Source organism: Cydia splendana, chromosome 4 (assembly GCF_910591565.1).
Source record: "Cydia splendana chromosome 4, ilCydSple1.2, whole genome shotgun sequence".
In the NCBI taxonomy this organism is placed as follows: Eukaryota; Metazoa; Arthropoda; class Insecta; order Lepidoptera; family Tortricidae; genus Cydia; species Cydia splendana.
In genome coordinates this window covers 9,295,713-9,320,043 of record NC_085963.1, presented here as the reverse complement: position 1 = coordinate 9,320,043, position 24,331 = coordinate 9,295,713, and the positions used below count along the sequence as shown (strand labels likewise).

The 24,331-nt window shown below is 35.2% G+C and overlaps 1 long non-coding RNA gene across 1 annotated transcript; it reads right to left on the bottom strand.

Moving 5' to 3' along the window:
• Positions 1 to 3,890: 3,890 nt before the first annotated feature.
• LOC134789849 (uncharacterized) lies at positions 3,891 to 4,808 on the bottom strand. Its single transcript, XR_010144127.1, has 2 exons — positions 4,646 to 4,808; positions 3,891 to 4,080 (listed from the first exon to the last, which is right to left on the bottom strand). It is a non-coding gene; the product is annotated as an uncharacterized LOC134789849 (long non-coding RNA).
• Between the last annotated feature and the right edge of the window lie 19,523 nt (positions 4,809 to 24,331).

Below are 24,331 nucleotides of genomic sequence, written 5' to 3'. Positions count from 1 at the left end.
CTAAATGAAACTAGTTTGTATGCTAGTGAAGTTTTTCATAAACTGTTTCAGGCTCAAACCGCGCCTGGCGTCATTGCGAGGAAAAAGTGCAATTAGTATAAGAAGAATGGAAATGAAATCGTTTTGTTTTACTTCATTTATTTAAAGGCAGCGAGTGCTCATTCTGCACTTCGTATTATAACGATAATGCTCGTAACTCTTTTCGTATTGTAAAGCAAGAGATATAAAGGTACGTTAATAGTTCTAACACCAATAATTGTGACGTTCTCAAGCAAAACGTACCACATTTTCGCTTACCATAAGGACGAAATTTGCTCGTATTATTTATACAAATAACCTGTCAGAGCGTCCTTATAGCAAGCGCCAATGAGGTACCTTTTGTTTGAAAATGTCACATTTATAGAATTATTCATAATTAAACAAGTTTTGATTAGTTTTGGACATGTGGTCATAACCACGCGAATAAACGAACGCTCGCTAAGGCTTTAAAAATAAACTTATTTACGGCTTAGTAAAAGCAATTTTTCTGCTAATGTTATTGCTAAATCTACGTGATAACTACAGAACAATGGATACGTGATAATGGCAATCGATATTTGTGAAACAATGTTAAAGTTGAATCATAATCATAACTAAAATACCAACGTTCTAATAAGGACCATCCACCCGTCTACAGATATTATGGAAAGAGAAATAACTCCCGTTAGTTCGGTAAGTATTATTAACCACCAATTGTGTTTTCGAATAGATATAGGCATTCTCTTGAATTTATTTAAGCGTATGGCGTAGGTAACATTGTAGGCAATATTATATATTATAACTAAAAGAACTTAAATACTATAAGTCGACATCCAGGCCACGAATCACGTTCGCACGTTATAAGGAGGTATGTAAGAGAAATTCAATTAGCCAGCGCCTGTTTGAGCATCAGGGTGCGTAGCCAACGTGCCAATCGTTTACAATCCGTAGAGAACGAAACGCAACTGTGTCCGTCGTACTAATATGGAAGAATTATAGAAAGAGATGACTACGCTACGCCACGGAGCGTTAACGATTGGCACGTTGGCTAGGTACCCTGAGCAGTGATCGGCGACGGCGGCGACGGTGTGGGCCGCCTTGCAGGGTACAGGGAACTATGTAATACATTTTGTATGGAACTACCGACGGCCGGCTGGAGTTGGAGACAATTTAAATAGGTGTGTTCATACAGGTTGACCCAAATATGTACTTGTACGTATACGTTGGCAAAAAAATAAGAATATTTTTTTTATTACATATCCGTTGCAAAATCTCATTTAAAATAATACCTTATTCAAATAAAATAAAACATAGACGAAATGTGCTGAAAACTGTCATAATACATGTTGGTGTATTTCAAAGTTCTTACGAGTATTGCGTTTAATAAATTGACTAAAATTTTCTATGATCGATTTTGCTGATAAAACCTTCCAACACGTTTATCCATTTAAGCTGAAATTCAAAACTGTCATTAGCTTCGTTAGGCGTCTATCTAAAATTCAATCAATAGTTAAGCCCCGCTTGATGTGGACTTTAAGTTCGTTATGTTGTTTGTCTTGCCTATCCCTTTGGAAATGTAGGTACTCGTATCTAAGCTGCAAATTCCAAACACATTTATATCGGACCTAATGTATTTATTAGTTATTTACAAGACATGATACGTACACGTTAAAATATAATTGCTAGAGAGACTGATAGAGAAGTAAATGTACATACGTTACTTACCCAAGTGTATTAATGAGTACCTAAGTAATGAATAGTGGAATAGTACCATTACGAATGGTAACGATTGCCTGTTTTCTCCTGAATAAATAGTGTAGTGTAACTAAAGAAAACAAATCTATCTCACTTTCATAAGAAAAAGTTTGACATAAAATCGTGAAATGGATAAAATCAGGCTGTGAGCTGCGTTAAACTGCATTATAATTTTATTGAGGTCCGATCCCGTCGAAGAGTTTCCTAGTGAGTGATATAAAGTACCCATACTATAAGGGTATGTGGAAGCCTGATTGTAATAACTGATTATGAATTCGATCTGGAATTTATACGGATATGATCTGTCAGCTGCCAACTGCGATAGGTACATAAATATTTCTTTTCGTACAGATTAACAGTTGTTGCTAGTCGTATATACCTACCGACAGTTGCAGTTATGTTATAGTGGCATTTCTCATAGTTAAAGGTAATTTGGGAATTTCACTACTTTTGTATCAGTATCACAAGTTTCCATGCACAGTAAAAAAACTTAACTGGTCTCGTAAATTAACTAGTTAGTCAAAACGTATAAGAAAATTTACTTTTATAAGTAGGTAGGTCCGCTGACAGGCAAATAATGTGATTCGATATCTCCATCGAAGAGGTTCTGTGATGTAGGCCTTTTACAGGACAGTAAATTTATTATTTATTCGGTGCGAGAGGTTCTTTCGTAAATTATATTTATTAGGGGAAAATCTTTTGGGATTACATGATCTACTTTCACTTTTATTAGTACGGTTTTGGTCAGCCATAATATTACACTAGTGCGTGAGGCCAAATGGTTCGAGCAACAAGTCACCCGGGATCCGGGATCAACCGTAGTTACAGGATTTACATGGCAACACGTTGAACAATGTTGTTGCTCAGGAGTATTAGAGTTTGTATTTCCCAAAGGGTATCTAGAATGTATTTGGATTTGCATGTTTGACGTGAAATCTACCTGCCTCGGTCGGTGTGTCATCGCCTCATTGGCATTTAAATTGCCTATAGCTCCGACGTATTACTTATTTCCAAAACTTGTATTTAAAATTATGAGATTATATCTAACGTTTTAAGTGCCGGTATAGATAATTGAAAAAAAAAAAAAATATATGTAGGTAATACACAAAAAAAATTCAGGGGTGTTAAGATTATCCTAATTATGTACAATTTGACAAAGTGTAGGTACCTCAGCTAAGAAATATATTATATCAGGTTGCTCTGGTTCCTACCTGTCTCGTAGGTAACCCAGACTTAAGTGAGTTTATACAATTGAAACTTAAAGCCAAGGAAGAGGAAATAATTACTAACAGAAATTACTTTTACATTTTTACAATAAATCAATTAAGAAACAAATAATTGTAAAACTATCTTAAATTATAATAAAACTAAAATTAACCTAGATAAAATTTAAACTTATCCATCAGCGTGCGACTCAATCAAGTTAATTGTTGCTAGTGAAGGTGTGTTTGTGTGTGTGTGTGTGTATATATAAATGTATGTGTGTGTGTATGTGAAAAGAAAAGAAAAAATGGTTATTTATCAACTTTTAGAAGTTCTTCTATGTCCTCGTAGGAAAAGGAGCTGAGCCATGAAGATATTTTTTTCTGAACTTCCCTAACCGTCAATTTTTTGATGAGGATTTTAGTGTTGACTTTGTTGTACACAAACGGATGGATGAAGTTAGTTAGAAGTTAGTGAAATATATATATTTACCTATATAGGTAAATAATTTAGTAAAATAAAAAAATCTAATGAAATGATACTTATAAGTAGGTAGAAGTTATTACAATACTTAGGTAAGTAATTATATAAAATTAGTTAAGTAACTACCTAATAACCTGTATAAAAGTTGTGAGACAAAATCTATCTAATCAAGAAGAGAAGAAATTGATTAATTATTGTATAATGTATGAGTACGTGATACATAATTTGAGGGACACAGAACAAGCCACCAGGGAGGCTCAGCTCAGGTCGACGCGGCACGGTATTGATCCGGTTTATTTGTGGACTGCTGCATTCTGCCACCGAGCGGGTCGTCTGCTTTCTCACATTAGCAGACTACATTTTTGGCTACTGAAACCATTTGTTAACCGCGATACATAACTCAATGTGCCTACGCGCTACCTTTGACAGGGGACTCCCTCTGGTCGCATAACAACTTTTGTCATATTTTTAATTGTCATAACACTTTATGCATAAAATTGTAAGTTATAAAAATCTTTAGTCAGAATTATTCCTGAGCATAACTGGGTTTTTGTCATAAATGAGTTATGTCATAATTTTTATAGTCATAAATTTAATTCGCATAAAACTTTAAGTCATCTGCTTGATATCAATAATTGCTTTTCGTTCGAAGTATTGCAGTGCATTAATATAGACTTAAAAAATTAAGTCATATATTTAGTGGTCATGTCATAATATGTTTTTTTCATAAATGTTACAAAGCATGAATAATAAATATGTATGGTTGTGTGCAACCTATGAAGCAAATATTACTTTAGTCATAATCATAACCACACAAAGACCGTATAAAAGAGGAGATCGAAGGAGAGGAGCCCCCTCTAGTAGGAGAAACGCTTTTATAAAAGAAACTAATCATAGTAGGTAGGTTAGGTTCGTTAGGTTTCTTTAGATGCCCGAAGGGCAAACTACGCAGAAATAGGAGCCCCGCGTGAGCGGGGCTCCGTCGAATTATGTGTTTAGACGGAGATTAGGGAAAAGATTTTTTCGAGGAGTTGTTAAGAGAGGCTAAAATTAGTTTCTTAAATTATTTATGTAAACCATTATGGTTGAAAATTATTATGCTACAAAACGTTATACGTAAAAACACTATAAGTATCGATAAATATCCTTTTAGTTGGTATGACATTTGATTCATTATAATCAAAACCTATATGCACAAAAAATATATGACAACTGCTGAGTATGTCATCAAATATTATGGCTAAAAATGTATGACACAATATAATATGACTTTTCATTTGTATGCGCAATGATGATTATGACACAAGTTGTTATGCGCATCAAGGATATGACTTAAACTTGTATGCAACCCAATATAACCCCTTTGACAGGGTTAGCCTTAAATGTTCGTACCGCATTAGATACATACTAGTAGAACTTCACCTATAACGAGACATTAACTAACTTGATAGTAAACGTCACTAAGTTGCCGGCCGATAATATTCTGATAAGTGTTAAGGGGTTTCGTTCGTTTAAGCTTGAAGATGGTAATTATTTTCCAAAATTTACACCATCTGCTTCCCTGAAAATTGGTAGTGTCTATAGATGTAAAAGTGGTTAAGAGAAAGCCAGGAAATTAGAAAGGAATAAAATATATGGCAAGCTGCGTGAAATTTGCGAAGATTTAGCGATCGCGCAGGTTTTAAAGTTTTATCTAATAACTCTGAAAGTATACTTCTGTTTAAAATTTTGCTTCTCAAATCCCTCGACTATATCACTGGCTATTTTATACCAAAATTATACTTAATGCGATGGTGTGCAGGGTCATACAATTATATACAATTGAAATTAAATGAAAGTTAGAAATGTTTTCGTGATTTCGAGTCTACTTTAACCTAGTGCGGTTTTGGTTGGAGTCGTATAATACAATCTTGTTTCCATGTGAGTTTTTTCTTGGCCTTTGCCTTCAGAAAAACGTGTATGTACCTACAATTCAATAAAAAAAAACTACAATTTTCCAATAGCCCTCTCTTTTCCAATCTGTATATGAAGTCTACAATACTAAATTTACTTCATCTTTCTCTTTGATTCATTTTATACGAATATATTTTAAATTTACTTGTAGGTATATGTTCGTTTCGTTAGGAACAACGATAACTGAAGGTACGAGTATGTATATAGCAATCTTAGGCTAGACACAGTAGATACCAAATTATCTGACGCAAATCAGTCATCGTTAAAATACCTTCGTTAGGTTGATGTTAAGATTTACGGTTTTATTCAATCCAGCGGCCCGCTAAATTATGGGGAGCCGAGATCCATTAAGTGCTTAAGTGCCTTTGGAACACGAAATTGGGGATGATAATGGAAATGGGTTCCTCACGATGTTAATATGGGACTTTACACCGCACCCACCAATTCTCGGGTTGTTTGCAATATGCAAGTGCTAAGTTCATAATTTAAATGGCCGCGTCCATATATCTAATGTGAATCCTCCTTTATGTAATATAAGCTTTTCGTGCAATTGGACAATAAACAGGATCCCCGGTGAGCGAAATGTCCTGATAGCGCGAGATTAAATGATACGCAAATGTAAATTGGTTGTTATTATAAAACCGTTTGTTATCCGCACGCATCACGCCCCCGGAGCGTCAGAAAGTAATAGTTGCGGTGCCATTTATCACCCGAGTTTCATAACGGATCCCCTCTATGCTATGGTACTATAATAATTTATTGGTTTGGGCCTACTAATCCGATAGAAATGGAAATAACCGCTCTCATTCGTAACTTTGGCACAATAAAGAAGTTTCAAGTCTTTGAGGCTGGGAGTACAAATGGGATAAGTTTAAGAAAGCAATCGGCCTTATATGGTCGTTATGGACCACTATGTAGTCGCGAGCGTGAAAACCATTGGAAAGTTTCTTCTATTGCTTCATTTGATATCACACTTTTCATAATAGTTGTTTTTAAATGTTGGAAATTCAGTAGGTCTAGTTTGAAGTTTGTGAATATACCGAATGATATAAATAGTAAAACATTGTAAAATGAAAATATTTAATCTCTGGATGATATTCCGATAGTGTAGGTGGTAGTTCCGATAGTGATCAACATGGGGGACAAGGAAGACCAAACCTCGTGTAAAGTCAAACTGCGGTGAGCTCCAGCGCGGCGGAGGTCGCTGGAAACAAAATTAATTACGAAATAGTCGAGGAAACTTTTGGGTTAGCGTCGCGCCGCTGTTGGAATAATTGTTGCTAATTGAGTTCCGTCTACTCGATGTGCCGAACGGGTACTTAGACGGTATCCCTTATCATCATGTCATAGTATGTACCTTTTGATATTTTATACATGTATTTTATAAAAGTCGAATAAAACAAAAACCTAACTGCGACAAGCCTTTGCAAGTTCAGAATTCCTCTTAACTCTAAGTTTTTTTTATTGCACTTGAAGAAAATAAGGTTACATATTTCAGGTCAAATTGCACACAAATACTTTTAATTTTCGGCACTGTAGGTCCTAACGAGTAATCGACTTGAAACGTTGAAAGAGAATGCTGCTCGACGTCGTTAATGAGTATTTACCAGTGTTGGGCAAAAAGTAATTGCATTACGAATTATGAATTGCAATTACAAAATGTAATTTGAATTATGAATTGAAATTACGGAAATGTAATTTCTAATTGCATTAAAATTTCACTGCATTACAAAATGTAAATCGCAATGCAATTAGAAATTACATTTTGTAATTTTAATTCGTAATGCATTACTTCATGCATTACAAATTACACTCACTTAGTAAAACATTTTCATTGTTTTTATAGCATGCTATACGTGTTTGTGGGTTTGTGTTTTAATTTTGCGTAATGCAATTACGAATTAATGTAAGTTCAATTAAAAATTACCAGGTACTTAATTAAAATTAAATTTAATTCAATTACGAGCGTAATGCATTACAAGTAATTGCATTAAATGTAATTTAATGCGTAATGCAATTACAAATTAATTGCATTATGCCCAACACTGGTATTTACTAACTTAACAATACCTAATAAACATAAATATAAGATTGTAGATTTTGAGCGTGCGTGAAATATTTTTAATTTTGACATGGGGGACTTAAGCAGATTGCAAAACAAATTGAAGCGAAATGGTTTTGTAGGAAATATGTTCACGTCTGCGGGGGTGAAACTGGCTCAGCTAACGAGTCTCCTTCTAATTGCTACTCGGGTTCCACCTGTATGCCTTTGTTTGCATAAATATTCGTAATATGTTATGACATTATTCGTATATCTTTCTACAATTTTTTTAATTAAAATGCTGTTAATATTTGTCCTTATCTGTCACATGTTCATCTTCATCTCTTAAATGAAAAATTCTTAATCTCATTTTTCATCATGTTTACATTTCTTTTTAATTAGCGTACAATTACCGTATATTTCTAGTACATTTTTTTTGATGTGAGTTTCAATTTCGTACGATACCATGTCACCGTTATAAAGTATGGCACAAAATCGGTATAATATTTATAATAGTAATACCTACAAATTACACTAATCAAATATTTAGCTACGAGTATACATTTGAAATCTTTATATGTATACTATTTTCAATCATGGTTGTATGCCGAATCGGCTTTTAGTTCTCATATACAATATATATATATTATTCTTACGTTTAGGTACATAAAATACCTACGTTTATTTCATTGCAAATGTGATGAAAACCATAGTGTATTAACGAAACATATAGTCGTAAAATCTTCTCATTTCTATTGGTCCTTGGTTAACAATTTTAGCTATATCGTTCTTAATTGGAAATTCAGAGTGGAATATACCTTACAATAGTGTTAGCGAATAGCCTTCACATTCACAGGGCACGTGGGACTTTCTCAGGCTCCTAGTCTAGTGCTAATGTAATGTGTCTAGGGAATGCGTTCATTACTAGTGCTAATGTAGGAGCGAGAATTATATGATAATACCTCGAGTAGGTATTGCAACAATAATTACATTAATAAACTCTGGCCAGCGATAGGTACTCGATTATATATCTATATAATCTATATATATCTATATAATCGAGTACCTATCGCTGGCCAGAGTTCTTCGAGTATCTACTCGTACTGTAGATGCAAATGAGATATTTCGACATTTTTATTGACAAAGCAGCCTAGCTGTAAAGTGTGCGACTATTAAATATATCGAAGGTTGGGGGGTCGAACCTCGGCTCGGCATATTTGACTTATACTTACCCATCGTGGTAAAACCTGACGAGTCCCAATAAGGCCTTGTTTCCCCTTTGAGTTGAAAGGTCAGTTGGCACTTTGGCAGTCGCTTCCGTAAAAACCAGTGTCTATGTCAATTCTTGGCATTAGGTAACGGAGCGGAGCCCAGGCACTCCAAGTGAACCGTGGCAAAATGCCGGTACAATGTTAGGAGGATGATAAAAATCTTCGTAGGACGATCAAGTGAAATATGAAAATTTTGAACTTTCCCATTAAATAATCTGGAGCTTCAATTAATTACTGCACTGGGTTAATTCCAAAAAAGAACTTAGGTACTCTACTCTAAAAAACGACTTATTTTCATCAGCGTCGAAAACCTTTTTTGAAACGTCTACCTATGGGTAATGGTACCTATGCTGAATGTCATGATGATGATTTTTAAATTTGTATCAAAAAGTCAAAGAGCTGGTACAAGATAGGGAAAGCTGGAAGATACTCCACCGACACGAGAATATCTCTTAAGTGAATGATGATGATCAATGTTAAATGTTTACACGTATAGTTGAATTATCGAGAAGATGGAATTGCATTTGTAGTGGTTGTATGCTGATAGTACAAGAAAATAGAAAATTCAAATATAGAATGCCTGTAAACAAACAATACTACTACATATGCAATTCCACGCTTTCGATGATACGACTATAATTAATGGTATAGAATCTTGATATACGAGGTCGATACATTTCAAAAATGCTTCAAATATTTTGGCCTCTTCTGACCAAATTACAAATTACATTAACTAAATATAGTCATTCACTAAAGTATGTCAGTACATAATCATATTCTGCTTGCTTTTATTAGATGCTGCATTTTTATGGCTTAGCTAAAGTGTGATGAAAACAGTTTTTCTACGTTGCGGATTTATTTTTTTTACGTGAAAGCGTGGGCCGGGGAATGTTGAAAATAGCGAGAAACTTGCACGAATACTATTTTGCAGTAAGATCTATGCGAGGTTAGCCACGTAATCTCCTTTAGAAGGTGCCTTAACGGGTCCTCGTACCCTCCATATATAAGAGTAATTTCATTAGTCCTCGTCCAACGACGTAATTTTCTAATTAGATTGCACATGGTTCCTGGGACAGAGGACGGCCTTTGAAAACAAACATTTGAACAGTGAACAGGCTACTATTTGAACAATTCTGAAGACGTCGCTCAGTTTTAAAATACTATTTACTTTGTTAAGAAGGAAAATATTGGCATTATGTATGCATGTATTCAGTAACTTTGTAAGAACTAAAAGACTTGGAAATCAGAAACTTGCTGAAGGTGACTTACGAGTAAAGCACAGTTCGAAACCGTCTTTGAAGCGCCTAGTTAAATAATATTTAAGCAAGCTTTTCCTGAAGTATTTTTTTTGAAGTGAGGAATAATTTTATCTGGATAAGTATCTAGTTATTAACTTGGAAGGTATACACTTACTACTGCTCGAAGCTGCAAAATCTCGTTTCTGCACACAGGGAGGTGTTAAAGTGGTAAGCTGTTGGGCGGCTATTCATTTAAGTTTGTTGTTTGCAGTTAAGCTGCGCTCTTTGGTTTTTTTAACTTTGTTTCCATTCCACACTCCCGTTTCTGTAGAAATTAAACGTATTTTGGATTCTAATTAGTAGCGTAAAGAGTTTGTAAACTTATATATGTACCTAATCCCGTTATGTGCATTTTATAACTTTTGTCGTAATAATAATTATAATTTAACTGAGTTTCAGATATTGTGACATAACATAGATTTGAATTTTAGGTAATTTGAAAACATGGTGTTACGTGAAAAAATAAGCATTCTGAGATTCGATCATTTCGTTTTGATTTCTAGAAATATTGGTAAATGGGTATAACGAAATTAAGGTACAATGCAACTAAGGCACAAGGAATTGCCAATTATAAAAACGGATCAGACTACATCGGCTAAATAGATAATTTAAATACGAGATATAGGTACATAAATATTGATATTATTATAAATAGGTATTTAACTGCAATTCTAAGAATCCTTTTAACATTTCGAAAATATAACTGATTGCCAGACCCGTTCCCTTTTTATGGGATTAATTATCTATAATGTTAATGAGGATTCAACTAGACTACCGAACCTCTTTCTGCAAATAAGAGTGAGGAGAAAATATAATTTCCGTTTTTGCGTTATAAAATAAGCGACGATCCAAATAAATGCCGTCCAAATTAAAACGGGAATAGAAATCTTACGTTCAAGATTTTTTTATTTTTCAGGAATTTTCCTTAGCGCGCGCTCGGGGCACAATTAAATATTAAACCCTCGCAGGTATTTTGCATAATATTGGGCTATTACAGGGATTGGCTGGAAAGCAAAAATATAAAAGTAAACAAGGTCAGCCCGTTTGGCCAGGTGGCGGCGCGCCCCGTTGATGCAAGTAATCCGATTTGTATCTTGGAGTATGAGGTTGTTTTTATATAACTGAGCTAGCTGTTGCCCACGACTTCGTTCGTTATATTGGTTGTTTTAGTTCTATATGAACATTGTGCAGCAAAAACATAGATCCCATTAAAAAAAATATCACGCTTCACTACCCCTACCTTCTACCACTACCACTACCCCTCAACACGCTTAGATAAAGAACTGCCTTTTTACGAAATTTTAAGTGAATCGGTTTCAGTTACAAACTGCAATCGGCTAACAGGCCTATTCGGATTTCGAGATAATCACATGATGTTGACACGATTTAGAGATCAACTAGATCTACATTAGATATCGACTAGATGTGACTTGGATATCTAAGTCATAACTTGTCGAAATCGTTCAAGAGGACCTCCAGAATCGCGGAAACGTCAAATTTGACATATCTATCTTACAAATATCTTTAAATTATCCGTATCGTATTAACTTGTTGAAGTCTAGTAGAAATCTAATTCATTTTCCGAATCCTGTACGCTTGCGTGAGATACGTTTTATACCTAACATGGTTGCAAAAACATATGCGAGCAAAACGATCAAAATTACCAGTTTGTTTACCTTGACTTTTATAGAAGTAGGGTAAATTGTCAATTACTGGTCAACGGCTAATAACTGGCCACCCTAAACTAACCTATAAACATAATTCAATTTACTATAAGGTATCAATAACTGGCCACCCTTCAATAACTAGCCACCTTATACTAAAATTAATCCTGTTATAGGTGAATATAATTAATTTCTAGTGGCCTGGCCTGTTACTAAACAGTGGCCAGTAATTGACGAATAAAGTTTGTTGTAACAGTCATAGTCTCGAGCGACTTAATTTCTCGTTTGCTCACGAAATGGTTACCCAATCGTCTAAGTGCTGACGAAGAGAAGCTGCTAAAGAAAGTTTGTAAACAAGGACAATAGGTACTATTAATAATTTGGCGAAGTCCCCGGGTCCCCGGCGCAGGCGTCCCGAAAAGAAATCTCCTCGGAAGTGGACTAGATTTATGGCAGCAGTTAACGTGACGCAGGTATTTTTGCGCGCGCCAAGCGACGGAAAACTGACCGATACTTCCACACATTTCTTCTCGATGTTTGTTTTTGCGGCCTTGGCGTTTAATCGCGATGAGATTTACTGTTAACATGAGAATACTAGGGCTGCGAACGTATTTTGTTCTTATAAGTAAGAGAGTAGAGCTTTGTTCTAAATAAACGTGTCTTATTATTAGGTACCTATATACATGTGTTATTTCTTTGTGAATTAATAATACGAGGCAGCTAATATTTTACGGTTTTAATTTGAACATCAACATTCCAGCTGGCATAATCTCGACTGCCTTCTTAAAATGATTACGGATTTAAAAGGGCTGGCACCGCACGTGTAATTTACATTAATTGGTTACGAATACCTTTAATGGTCTGGTGTTATGTAAGTACGCTTATTTACTGACGACATTACTTATGTTTAAATTTGTGGACGAATATGTTCTACAAATACATGCAGGTACCTTAATACCCACTACACTAACAATAACGCTATAAGGGTACCTACGCTGAGCCTTCTAAAGGCTAAATGTGCTAAATAGACAAAGTAAATACAATATAAAAAGGATTACTTGATCCGTGGAAGTTTTCCGGGTCGAAGTTACAACCCGATGAGAGGGTTTGCTGCCCTCTTAATAAATCTAGAGATCAAGGTATTTCATATAATACCTGGCTGGAGATTTATGAGAGTGTAAGTCATTGATGTGATAAAATTCATCTCCCACTTGTTAACATGTATGAAATATATATGTATATGTATGTAATAAATGAGAGTACTAGGAGGCATCCATATAGATCAAAAGATTACGCAGGAATAGGACTAAATATAATAAGCTAGGTACTCAGATTCCAAATAAAAAAAGCTTTTATTCTTATATTTTAGAATATTTGGCTGAGCAAATATTACAGGGTTCTATGTTTCCATTTAATCGAAGTAAAATTTGAATATTGTTATAGTGACCTTAAGTCGAATTTCAACTATCTTGAAAATTTAATATACAACCGTATATAATAAACTCTTATTGGGCCAGCGATTTGTCACTTGTCATACATATTATTCGGATCACAGTAAGTATAAACAACCTCTTGCAATGTTGCTTATTTTCCTAACTGTACATGTAAAGCGAATTTTGCGAAAGCTAAGTAGTTATTTATCTTTCCGACAGCAATGCTAGTAGACTTTAGTGTATATTTTTAAGAAAATTGACACTAATTTTCTGGTGTCTTTGCATTTCGTACGTTTAGCTGATGCAAGATTAGGTACCAACAAACATTTACAACAGAAACAATCAAACGAGGAAGTCGTAATAAAAGCCTTACACGAGTAGGTAGTATATAGATAGGTAGGCCTACTTTAAAGCCCACGGTACCATTAATGCACAGTGCACACGTTTGTAGCATTCTCAGCTAGTTCGTATATCACGTGTAAGTCAACAATAGGGCGCCGAGGGCGCGCCCCAGGGCTCCGCAATGAGTGCTTGTCACTCCGCAGATCATGAGTGTGTACCTACACTACCTACTGTGTACTCACCATAGAGGTAGGATTTATCTAAAGAGGAATAAGTGCGGAAAGCGAGATATCATTAAATAAACACTTTTGTGAATATTAGAACAAATTTGGAACAAATTGTTATTTACTATTATTTTTAATTGGGTCCAATATAGATTTTTTTCACAATTTTTTTTATGTTGCATTTATAGTGTTTTATAACATATATTTAATTCGGGGAGAATAAAAAATCCATGCGGTAAAGGGTTAACGCACAACAGATTATTTTAAGTGACAGATTAATGATGGTCTTTTTACTTCACTTCCGTAAGAGAGCGATGTTGTTGTAAGTACCTTCGGGTTGGAAAATGTGAACGAACATTACTGTATTGCAACTATTGCAAGCTAATACGACACGTGTACAGACATGGTAAATTCACCACACCATGCACCTTGATCAAAAGTCGTTGTAAAGTTCTACAATTAAATTTAAAATATAATTAGATAATATCAATTTATAAGGCAAAAAGAAGATTATCCAAGCAGTCAAACATTATTCCTTCTCTTTCAACGACGCTATTTAACAATAGCGTCTATTAACAATAGATACGACTTTTGTCTCGCCAGGAATAGTTTACAAGCTGTCTAGTATATTCGATCTGTGGTACCTACATGGTGTACAGTATACGTCACGGCTGTGTCCGTACACATGTCTTTGCCCTACGTCTCTAGTGGAAGTCGAGTAGTAAATAACCTCGAGCCACCCACAGCCCCACACATCAAAACTTGCGAAGACAACTGCATTACTGCAATGATACTTTGTCAAAATAAAATGAAATGAGAGTCCTTTTTATAGGCCTCTGGGCGGCTTGATATGTTACGACCTAAACTAAGTAAAAAAAATAATCAATTAATATTTTATTCTTTATTTGGGGTCGGTAACCTTTACCTTCGACCTTGCGAGTTATGCGGCAAGAAGTGCCGTGCAGCGATAGGCTTGTATAGCCATAGGCGGAAATGCATTGGCCGTCTCAACCGCTGGACACAGCGTTGCAACAATCATCCGTCAGGGATGCAGTGGCCATTGATGATTTGGGGTCGGTAACCTTTACCTAATTCTAGTATTGAAATTGACTTAAGTAATTTAATTTACCTGTATTGAAAAATAGTCTGGGAATAAAAATTAATATTATGAAATACCTAATACTGTATAGTACCCTCGAAATGTAAAGTTTATGCATAATATGCATGTAATTGTTTTGTTGCGCTTGATATGTTATCTCAGTTATCTGTCATTAGTTCTTTGTATCGTTTGTATTTGTCTACGTTAATATGCACTAACAATTACAAATTATTAAAATAAATTAGATACCTAATCTTTTCCCATTACAAAACCAGTTGGTATCTCAATATGGATATCATTAACCTTTTCGACGCCGTGTCAAACACAAAAGCTGTCACGCGGACGCCACGTCACCGAAGTGTCAAAACTGAAATTGAACTTTATGCATATGCACGTAGGTCTATGTTGCTGTGACCGATTAATCAGTCTTTGGCGTTGAACCTGCGGTGCGGAAATATCGGTCATTGACGTCCAAAAGGTTAAGTAAATTTAATTAAAAATTAATTTTGTGTCTCCATTGTAGTTCCCGGTACAAATATATCCATTTTGTCAATGAGATTACACAGTTTGCAGGATTTCTGAGAACGTTGATGAGGTTTGCAGTTCCCGAGATTGTGTCGTATGATGCAATTTCCTTGTCACGGGTTTACCCGTTGGCCCCTTGGCCCTTATCCTACCTGTAGGTATATATATAGGTAATTCACCGTGGACAACTGTCAGCACATTTGAAATTAATAATTCTCTCTTTAAATATAGGAGTATAGGAGTCCATCACACAAATAAATGCCTTTACTGGGATTCGAACCCAGTACCACCGGCTTCACAGGCTGGGACACTACCCACTAGGCCAGACCGGTCGTCAAAAGATCCAAAAATAGCGTTTTGAGGAATTAATTTCCAGCAATCTGGAAATCGTTTTGATATTTACATTAGGACCCTAAATGCGTGTAATCCCAGAACGACTAAAACTAGGTATTTTCAAATAAAAACTGTATGAGACAAAATGAGGGTTTTTAATACACTGTGCGAAGCTTTGCCGCCGTCGCCCTTTATATATTTTTTTCGTTTGTCTTGTTGAAATATTCCCTTTAATCATCAACTATCCGAGATAATACACCCATTACACAAATCCAGTTATGTGTATGTATAATTTTCAACTCCATTTCTCAGTGCAAAAGCCTGCCGAATTTTTATTCTTACCATTTGAAATTCGCAGCGAACTCGTTAAGAAAGTTCCCGCAAGAGGGCAGTTGTCGCCGTCGGCTGTTTTATGCCGGGAACATTAATTCGTCGTGTTTGAGATAGTCGTGTAGCCTCTAATTGGCCCGCGTCAGATTGTAGCATCTCGTTAGTTATATTACGTATGTCGCCGGATTCCAGTATTGTCTTAAGGGATGTACGGTACGAGTCTGCTTTAGAAATACATGGATCACTGTTTATTTAAAGTTGTGATAGGTACTTGTTTTCACACATACCTACAGGATGGTTCATGAGATGTAAGGTTGTGTAAGGTTAGGTCAACCTTACACACCCTGAATAAATGTATGTATCGTATACCATCGTATTTAAGTGAAACAACCACACATTTTTCCGTTTTTTAACTTTTTGTTAAGTAAGAGTTATTCTCTACAATTACGGTCAGCCTACAACAACTAATTAAATAAAAAAAAAAATGAAACCTCTTTAATTGTTGTCATAATTAAGCGACTATATGACTAGGATATTATAATTAATTATAAAAGTAGCCAGACTCTGGTGACATTCAATTTGATACTTACTATAAAGCAAATATGTATATACCTAGTATCGGTATTTGCTAAAAGTTTTCTCATTGTAGGTAGAGTGTCGTAACATTTAACACTTTTTGTTTTCATAGTGTTGAAAACCGGCCACAGAGTGTCGGATCATGCATAAATATGGTTCCGTAACTTCATGTGATACAAAAAGATACCTCACGTCTCCTGAATTACTCCGTATTAACCATCATACTGTTTTAAAAACACTCGATCGCTACATTTAACGTGACTTAGCTAGAGTTAGACCAAGATAAGTCTGCAACGATTTTGCAGTGCAAGTGTTATTTATACGTCATAATGTCGTAGAAGTTTGATGTTTAAAATAACAATTGCATTGCGTGTGCTATCAAAATCGTTGCAGACTTTTCTTGGTTCAATTCTAACGTAAGGATAAGGGCAAGGGCGTTTTCAAACTGTGTTTAAATCACGTCTGCTTTGTCTTGTCACTTCAAAGTTGTCACAGGTAATCAATCAAAGATAAACAGCCGTATAGGTACTAATCACTTAGTTACATATGAATCATCTTGCCATTTAAATTATGCATAGCAATTTGGATAGATGTCTTTGATCTTAGTTATAAAAGCAACGTTATACGACACATGGTGCAATACTCCCCATATTACTATATTTTATTATATAGGTACATAAGGAAAATGGAGGGCTTTCGTTTCATGTTAATTTCTCCGGTATCAAATATAATTTCTATATTATGAAGATGTCGATGCTTGACATCGTAATTATTATGAGATTCTAATTACACAGTCCTTTTGGATCTTCGCAGGCGCGTTCCAATGTAATTTATTTTCAAGATCCACTTTAAGTAAATGTGCTCTTCAAAATGAATTTAGCTAGGTATAGGTAGTTTGTAACCAAAATCGTCTCGGAAGCTTAGGCAGCGTATTTACCTAAACAGGTGTAAAATGGATGGTTATGCGGCGAAATTACCATAATGTTTGTTGTCGAAATATTCGCTCGCCGAAACGGAATATGTAATGAGCGGGCCGAGCGGGAGCAGATTGGTTTCCATTGCCTGCGTCGAGGATGAGGGAGTTGAACGATCAGTGTAACTAGTGTAACCGTGAGCTTGGGATCTGTAACCACTGTGGGTAATCAGAGAGCGCAACTCTAATGATTGGCATGAGTATTCGACTTACTGGCACAGTGTTTGCGAATAGCAACACAGCAGATTTCGCACGACTATGCCGCTTCATGTTCTTTAAAGGTAATCCAGTAATTTTATGCAGCGATAAATTTAATTTGTACTTTGTTTGCGGGGTGGCATAAAGCCTACTGCGTTTTGAGTATAAAAGTTTTAAAGAGCGAAGTGAAATTCAGCATGAAGAGCCGCCTGCGAATAGAGATAAGAGAATAGCCACTTAGCTTAAAATAGGCATACTTTAAAACGTTAAGTTTAGGTACCGCTTGCTTAGTGTTTAATAGTTATTATGTAATTAAAATTGTCAAATTAAGTATTGCCCAATCGTTACAAAGTCTGGCTATTTGGCGCTGGTTTGTGTTTGGCATGTAATTCGTACATGGGTCAATTTCACCAAACGAGCATTTTTATCAAATTTCCATGGAATTTTGAAATATTGATATGATATAACAAAATGTGATGTGATAATTCGTAGAAAAATAAAATAAAGCCAATATTACTTTCAGGGTACACATATTCACGTAATTTTGAAAGATATTTCAGTTTGAAAATTTGATCCGGGCACGGGAATTTTTCTGTCCATGGGAATTGGATTTTGCTGGCACGGGAATTAGTTTTCTAAGAATTATTCGTATTTAAACTATGTTTTTTATTAATCAAAAGTAAAATAATAAACTTTTAGGATTATTAATGACCTATTTCATATTTGAGATCTATTGCATGGTTTTAAAACATCATACAAATAAAACGATAAGATTCAAAAACTTAACTAATGAAGTTAAGGATCTTTCTGAATTACATAAATAAGAATAAATGTATTTTTTTTAGTTTGATTATTATTAATGATTAATAGCCTTCATCTGACTTTAAGAAACATCGTCGTAGTTGATTTCAATTTTATATAATGGAATATCGTATGAACACTTGGACAGCCTTTATGTAGGTTTGTTTAAAAGTAGTATATTACTAATATTTATGAATAACATAGATTGTTTTGGTTTTTAATGAGTCTGAGTATTAGAATGGTAAGCTTTAACGATAGAATTCGTGGATTCGCAGCGAACTAATAAAAAAGCGATATTTACTATGTATTCATTAAAATTCGCATAATATATGGCCCACTTGTAATTGTTCCACGATATATGACCTAAATAACGCTAAAAGACATATACCGTCCATAGTAATAGCGTTTAATAATTAAAATAAATGATAATTTCTAATTACCGTGCCTAGAAAACGAGGCATGGGAATTAGATTTCATAAGAAATAAAATCGTCAAAAATCTAATTCGCATATTACAGAAATTCTATGCTATCCTCAATATTAAGATAAAAATGGGCTATGTCACACTAGTGCTCGTTAACGAAAAGATGTTAAAATTATATACATTATTGTGGCCACAGAAATTATTATTGTGGCCATGGAACTTAGATAAAAATTGTCGCCCTACCCGTTTTCATTGTTCTGTCGTAAATTTCTAGAATCTTCAGTGGCTTGTCAAAATCGTACCTAAGATATTATCTGTTAGAAGACACATGACAGAACAAGAAAAGGGAAGTGGGATGTTGATTGGCTTTGAAAATTTTCAACAAAAAAATACTCTCGAGCTCGGACATAATTTAATTAATCATCGATCACGAGTTATTTACCACAAAGAAGTTAATGTTTTATATGCTTAGTGATAGTAAATATCATCTTAAGTTAAATTTAAGTATATAATATTCAACAAGTGATACTAATGTACAGTTTTTAGTAGGAATTTTCATTATACTCAAAAACAGATTCCGGACAGGGCACGGAAGTAGTAATATGAGGCTTTAAATATTTTTAAGTGTACCCTAAAAACAAATTAATCAGTGAATTCATGTTGACCGCGGTGTGGAAGTGCGAGTTCTTTATGGAAAAAATAAATGGTACTTACGTATTATCTTATGCTACCTTCCGATTTTCATCTCGGACACAAAAAAAAATCGCGTTCAGAAAATGACCCACTTGGTACATACATGACATCTATCTAGAGTATTAGCGATGACTTAGGGAGGTATTAAACTAATCGACTATGCGAAATTGTTTGAAAGCCGGAAGAAAAAGCACACACGACAACGCATAATAACAAAAAACATGACATTCGACACGTGTCGTTACACAGCGCGATACCGAATACCGATCGATTGTGTTCAGATTCAAATTGTTGGTCCCGTATTTTCATTGGTTATGCGAGCGTGGGTGTTCGAGTTCTTGGGCGAAGCAGGATAACGTGATCTCAGAACTGTAACAACTATGCCAAATGTAGAGCATAGAGTGCGCTTGTTATTGGTCGGCTGAGCTTTCATCTATATAATAAACATTGCCTTAATTATAACTACAATATTTGTTCTAACTTAGTGTAATGACATAATTATTTCTAGGCCTCAATACATATTATACATATAGTAAGGTTAAAACTGCCACCCCACACAAACGAATGTCCAGCAAAACGTGAGTTAGGTTAGGTTAAAACTGCGACCCCGTATTCATTATTTTGATTGCTTAAAGTATTACGTTATATTAAAATATAATTTAACAAAAACAAAGTATAAAAAAAAATACATTAAAACATGTAATGACATTTATATACAATGGCATTATGGCAAGTGTATGGTTGTTTTATTTAACATTACACACACTGACTTAATATTAGAAATAGACACACAGAGCGGAACAAAAACGTCAACAAAATGTGGGTCAGAATGACATTAGCGGAAAATTTGCATTGATGATAAAAACGCTTACGTAAATTTTGAGTCAAGATAAATATTTTGTACGGAAAAGAACTTACTGTCGTAAGCATTAAGTGTCAAATTTGTAAACATTAGTACCAACACTGTTAAAACTTTTAAGTCCGATGGCACTAAACGTAACGTCACCATTGTATTTACGTCAAACAACGTCAAACGAGAATAATGAACGAATAGAGTCCCTTTGGTACATTTTAATAGGTATTACTGTACAGAAAAATCAAAGTAATAAATGAAACAAATTTAATTTGATCGGGAGTTCAAATAAAATTAATTCATGGTAACAACCCTTGTAAGTTATCATAAAACAAATTTATTTTTAATAAGTAAGCATTCGTCTTTAAATACTATTTTCCTTGAAATAAATTCAACTTATTAAATAACTGTGTATTTTAGATCTACATAATACTCTTCGCGCTTTAGTTCTTTGCAATATAGTGCACGGGGACATTTAGGTCGCTACTGGTACTGATTGGTTATGGTCTTTATCAAAATATCCTGTGGTTGTCACTGTGTTCAGACAGGTTTAGCATTTACAGTTAGTCGATGACCTTATTGGTCGTGTATATGTCGGAAACAAGGAAATGGGCTGAACACACAAGTGCCGTTTTGCCTTTGTTTAAAACTGCATCACCCCTATCTCTTGCTATAATAGCAGTCCACTCTGCACGTCGCATAGGTTTTCTTGGAAATCTTGAATTTAAACATAATATTATATGTTAAAATAAAAATAAATAAAATAAAAAAGCCTTTAATTTCTCAACATCGTTACACAAATAATATGATAATTTACAAAATAAATAAAGATAAAAAGAATGAATGAGAACCCCTTTTTTATAGGGTATAGGCCTCCTCCAAGGTTTTCCAGAGCTCTCTGTCTGAAGCTGTCGCTATCCAGTTTGGGCCAGCGACCGCCGTAAGGTCGTCTGACCAGCGCGTGCGCGGCTTGCCTCTGCCGCGCTTTCCTGTGGGTCCGAGCCACACCGTAGCTGCTTTCGTCCAACGACCATCCTGCAGTCTTGCCAGATGGCCTGCCCATCTCCATTTTAGCTTTAGTGCCTGTACTAAAAAGTCTATGAATTTGGTTTTTTCCTTAATTATCACGTTGCGTACTTTGTCTATTCTTCTGATTTTTAGTACTGACCTTTCCATGGCTGATTGACATGAACGTATGCCCTGCTTGCTATTATTAGTCAGTGGCCATGTTTGCGAGCTATAAGTGAGGCAGGGTAAAATACAGCTGTCCATAACTTTTTTCTTAATTGATAAAGGCATATCGCTTTTAAAGATTTCTTTCAGTGCCCAGAACTTTTTCCACGATAAGTTTATTCTACGCTTGATTTCATCAGGGCCACTGTTTGGGTCAAAAGATATCATTTTGCCAAGGTAAATATATGAGTCTACATGTTCTATGTTAATTTGACAGACTTTGATGGGCGTTTTTAAACTGTTTGTCATAACTTTGGTCTTGTCAAAGTTCATCTCTAGTCCTATATTTTGGCTTGCTTTGTTTAGGTCGTTGATCATGTACTCCAATTTGCGACTTGATTCTGCAAATAAAATAATATCGTCTGCAAAGCGGAGGTGTGTCAAGCGCCGGTGGTTGACAAATATGCCATGTCGGTCCCAATTCAGCTGATTGAAGGCTAGTTCGAGCACAGCAATAAAAAGCTTGGGCGAAATTGGGTCTCCTTGTTTCACTCCTCTTCTAATATTTATTGCTGGGCCAGCCCTGTCTAGTTTCACTCGACTTGTGCTTCTCGAATATACATTTTGTAAGATTTTAATGTAGATAGGGTGGACGTTGTTCAGCTGCAAAGCTTTCCAGATGTTATTATGTGTGATTGTATCAAAGGCTTTTTTGTAATCAATGAATGCAAGATATAGAGGCCTTTTAAATTCCCTATATTTCTCGATGACTTGCTCTACCACCTGTATATGATCGTTAGTTGAAAAGCCTTTCCGAAAGCCCGCTTGCTCTATCGGCTGGTTCCTATCTATCTGTGCATTGATTCTATAGCATATGCTCGAAGAAAAAAGTTTATACAGTGACGGCAGTAAACTGATCGGTCTGTAGTTGCTAATGTCGTCAGGATTGCCTTTTTTGTAGAGCAGGGTTATGCTCGATTCAGTCCATTGTCTTGGTACGGTGCCTGAGGTCTTGACGAGGTTAAATAGGTGAGCGATTGGACGAGCGAGGTAATCGACGCCTATTTTAATGGCGTCGTTTGGGATGCCGTCCGGGCCCGCGCTCTTTTCAGTTTTTATATTTTTTATTAACTTAATGAGTTCGGTCTCCGACCAGTCTTCGATGTCGCTTTCTATGGTAATCGGAGAATTGTCTTGGGTAGCGCTTCTATTAGATTTATCGTCATAAAGTTTTTTATAGAAATCCGTGGCAGTATTGATAATACCTGTTCTGGATATAACTGTTTTTGAGTTGCTTTTGAGATTTGGTATCCAAGTTTTATGAGTAGACAGCTCTTTATACGCGCGTTTTATACTTCCTTTACTTCTTATGTGTTTCTCTATTACCGTTTTTCTATGTCGCTGATAGTCTGATCTAATGCTTTTGCTTGTAGCTTTGTAAAGCTTGGAAAGCTCTCGTCTTATTTCCGGTGATTTAGGTTTAATGTTTTGTAGTTCATGTCGTTTCTTAATAAGTTCTTTCGTATGGTTGGTTATAATTGATTTTTCTGATTTTTCATAGTTGTTGTTATGTAGAGCGTTTTTAATATAGTTCTCAAGATTGTCATAAAACACTTGGACAGGGGTTTCTTTGTTTAGTGGTAAACAATTATTTCCTGCTTGTAATTTCTTCAAGAATGATTTTTTGTATTCTTCGTTGTTGAAATAGTGTGTAGAGTTACAGTACGATCTTCTGCTTTTTTTCATTTTTATAACACGTATTTCGGCTCTAACTAGACGGTGATCTGATGGGAAAGATATTCTGTTTATAACATGTACGTCTGTAAATTGTCTGGGAAAGTTCGAAAGTATAAAATCTATTTCGTTTTTAGTAACGCCATCTGGTGATCTCCACGTCCATTTTTGGTTAGATTTTTTCTTAAAAAAAGTATTCATTAATGACATTTTATTTTCGAGGGCAAATTGAATTAGGCGTTCGCCTCTTTGGTTTCTGTCTCCATAGCCATATTTACCGAGTATTATTTGTTCACTTTTTTCAGGATTCCCTATTTTGGCATTGAAATCGCCTATTATGATAATATTTTTGTGACTTAGTTGTAGAGCTTTGTCAAGGGTGGAATAGAATGCTATAGAATTATATGTTACGAATTCCATATAAAAATAAAAAAGTATTAATCTCACATCGACTCATTAGATTTTTGTTCCTTCACATCCCTTCTTTGGTACTAACAAAATAATTTATTCAAAACCATGAAATTACCACCAGATTACATAAATTATGTAATGCTATCCAAAGCACTAACCGAAAGAAATACATTCCATGCTTTTTCCTTGTTTTATCATTGTTATTTTTGCATATTTTTACGACATTGTTGACAACTTCACATTTGAGCGGTCCATACAAGACTAAACGAAAAAGTAACGCGTGATCTGTTTTAACGTTACTTTTGCGGGGCCATTTTTTGCGGCTGATTGGGTATCCAGTTCTTATTCTATATCAATGATTACACACCATGTTATCTGTTAGTCTTAAGTAGATTTCAAGTCGATAAGTCTATGACTTCCCTAAAGGCAGTATATTTGGCAGTGTGATAATGAACACACCTCGAGGCTCGCAAGAGTAGTGCCGATACGGTGCTGGCTGCTCTCCAACGTTTGTGGAGCGCGCT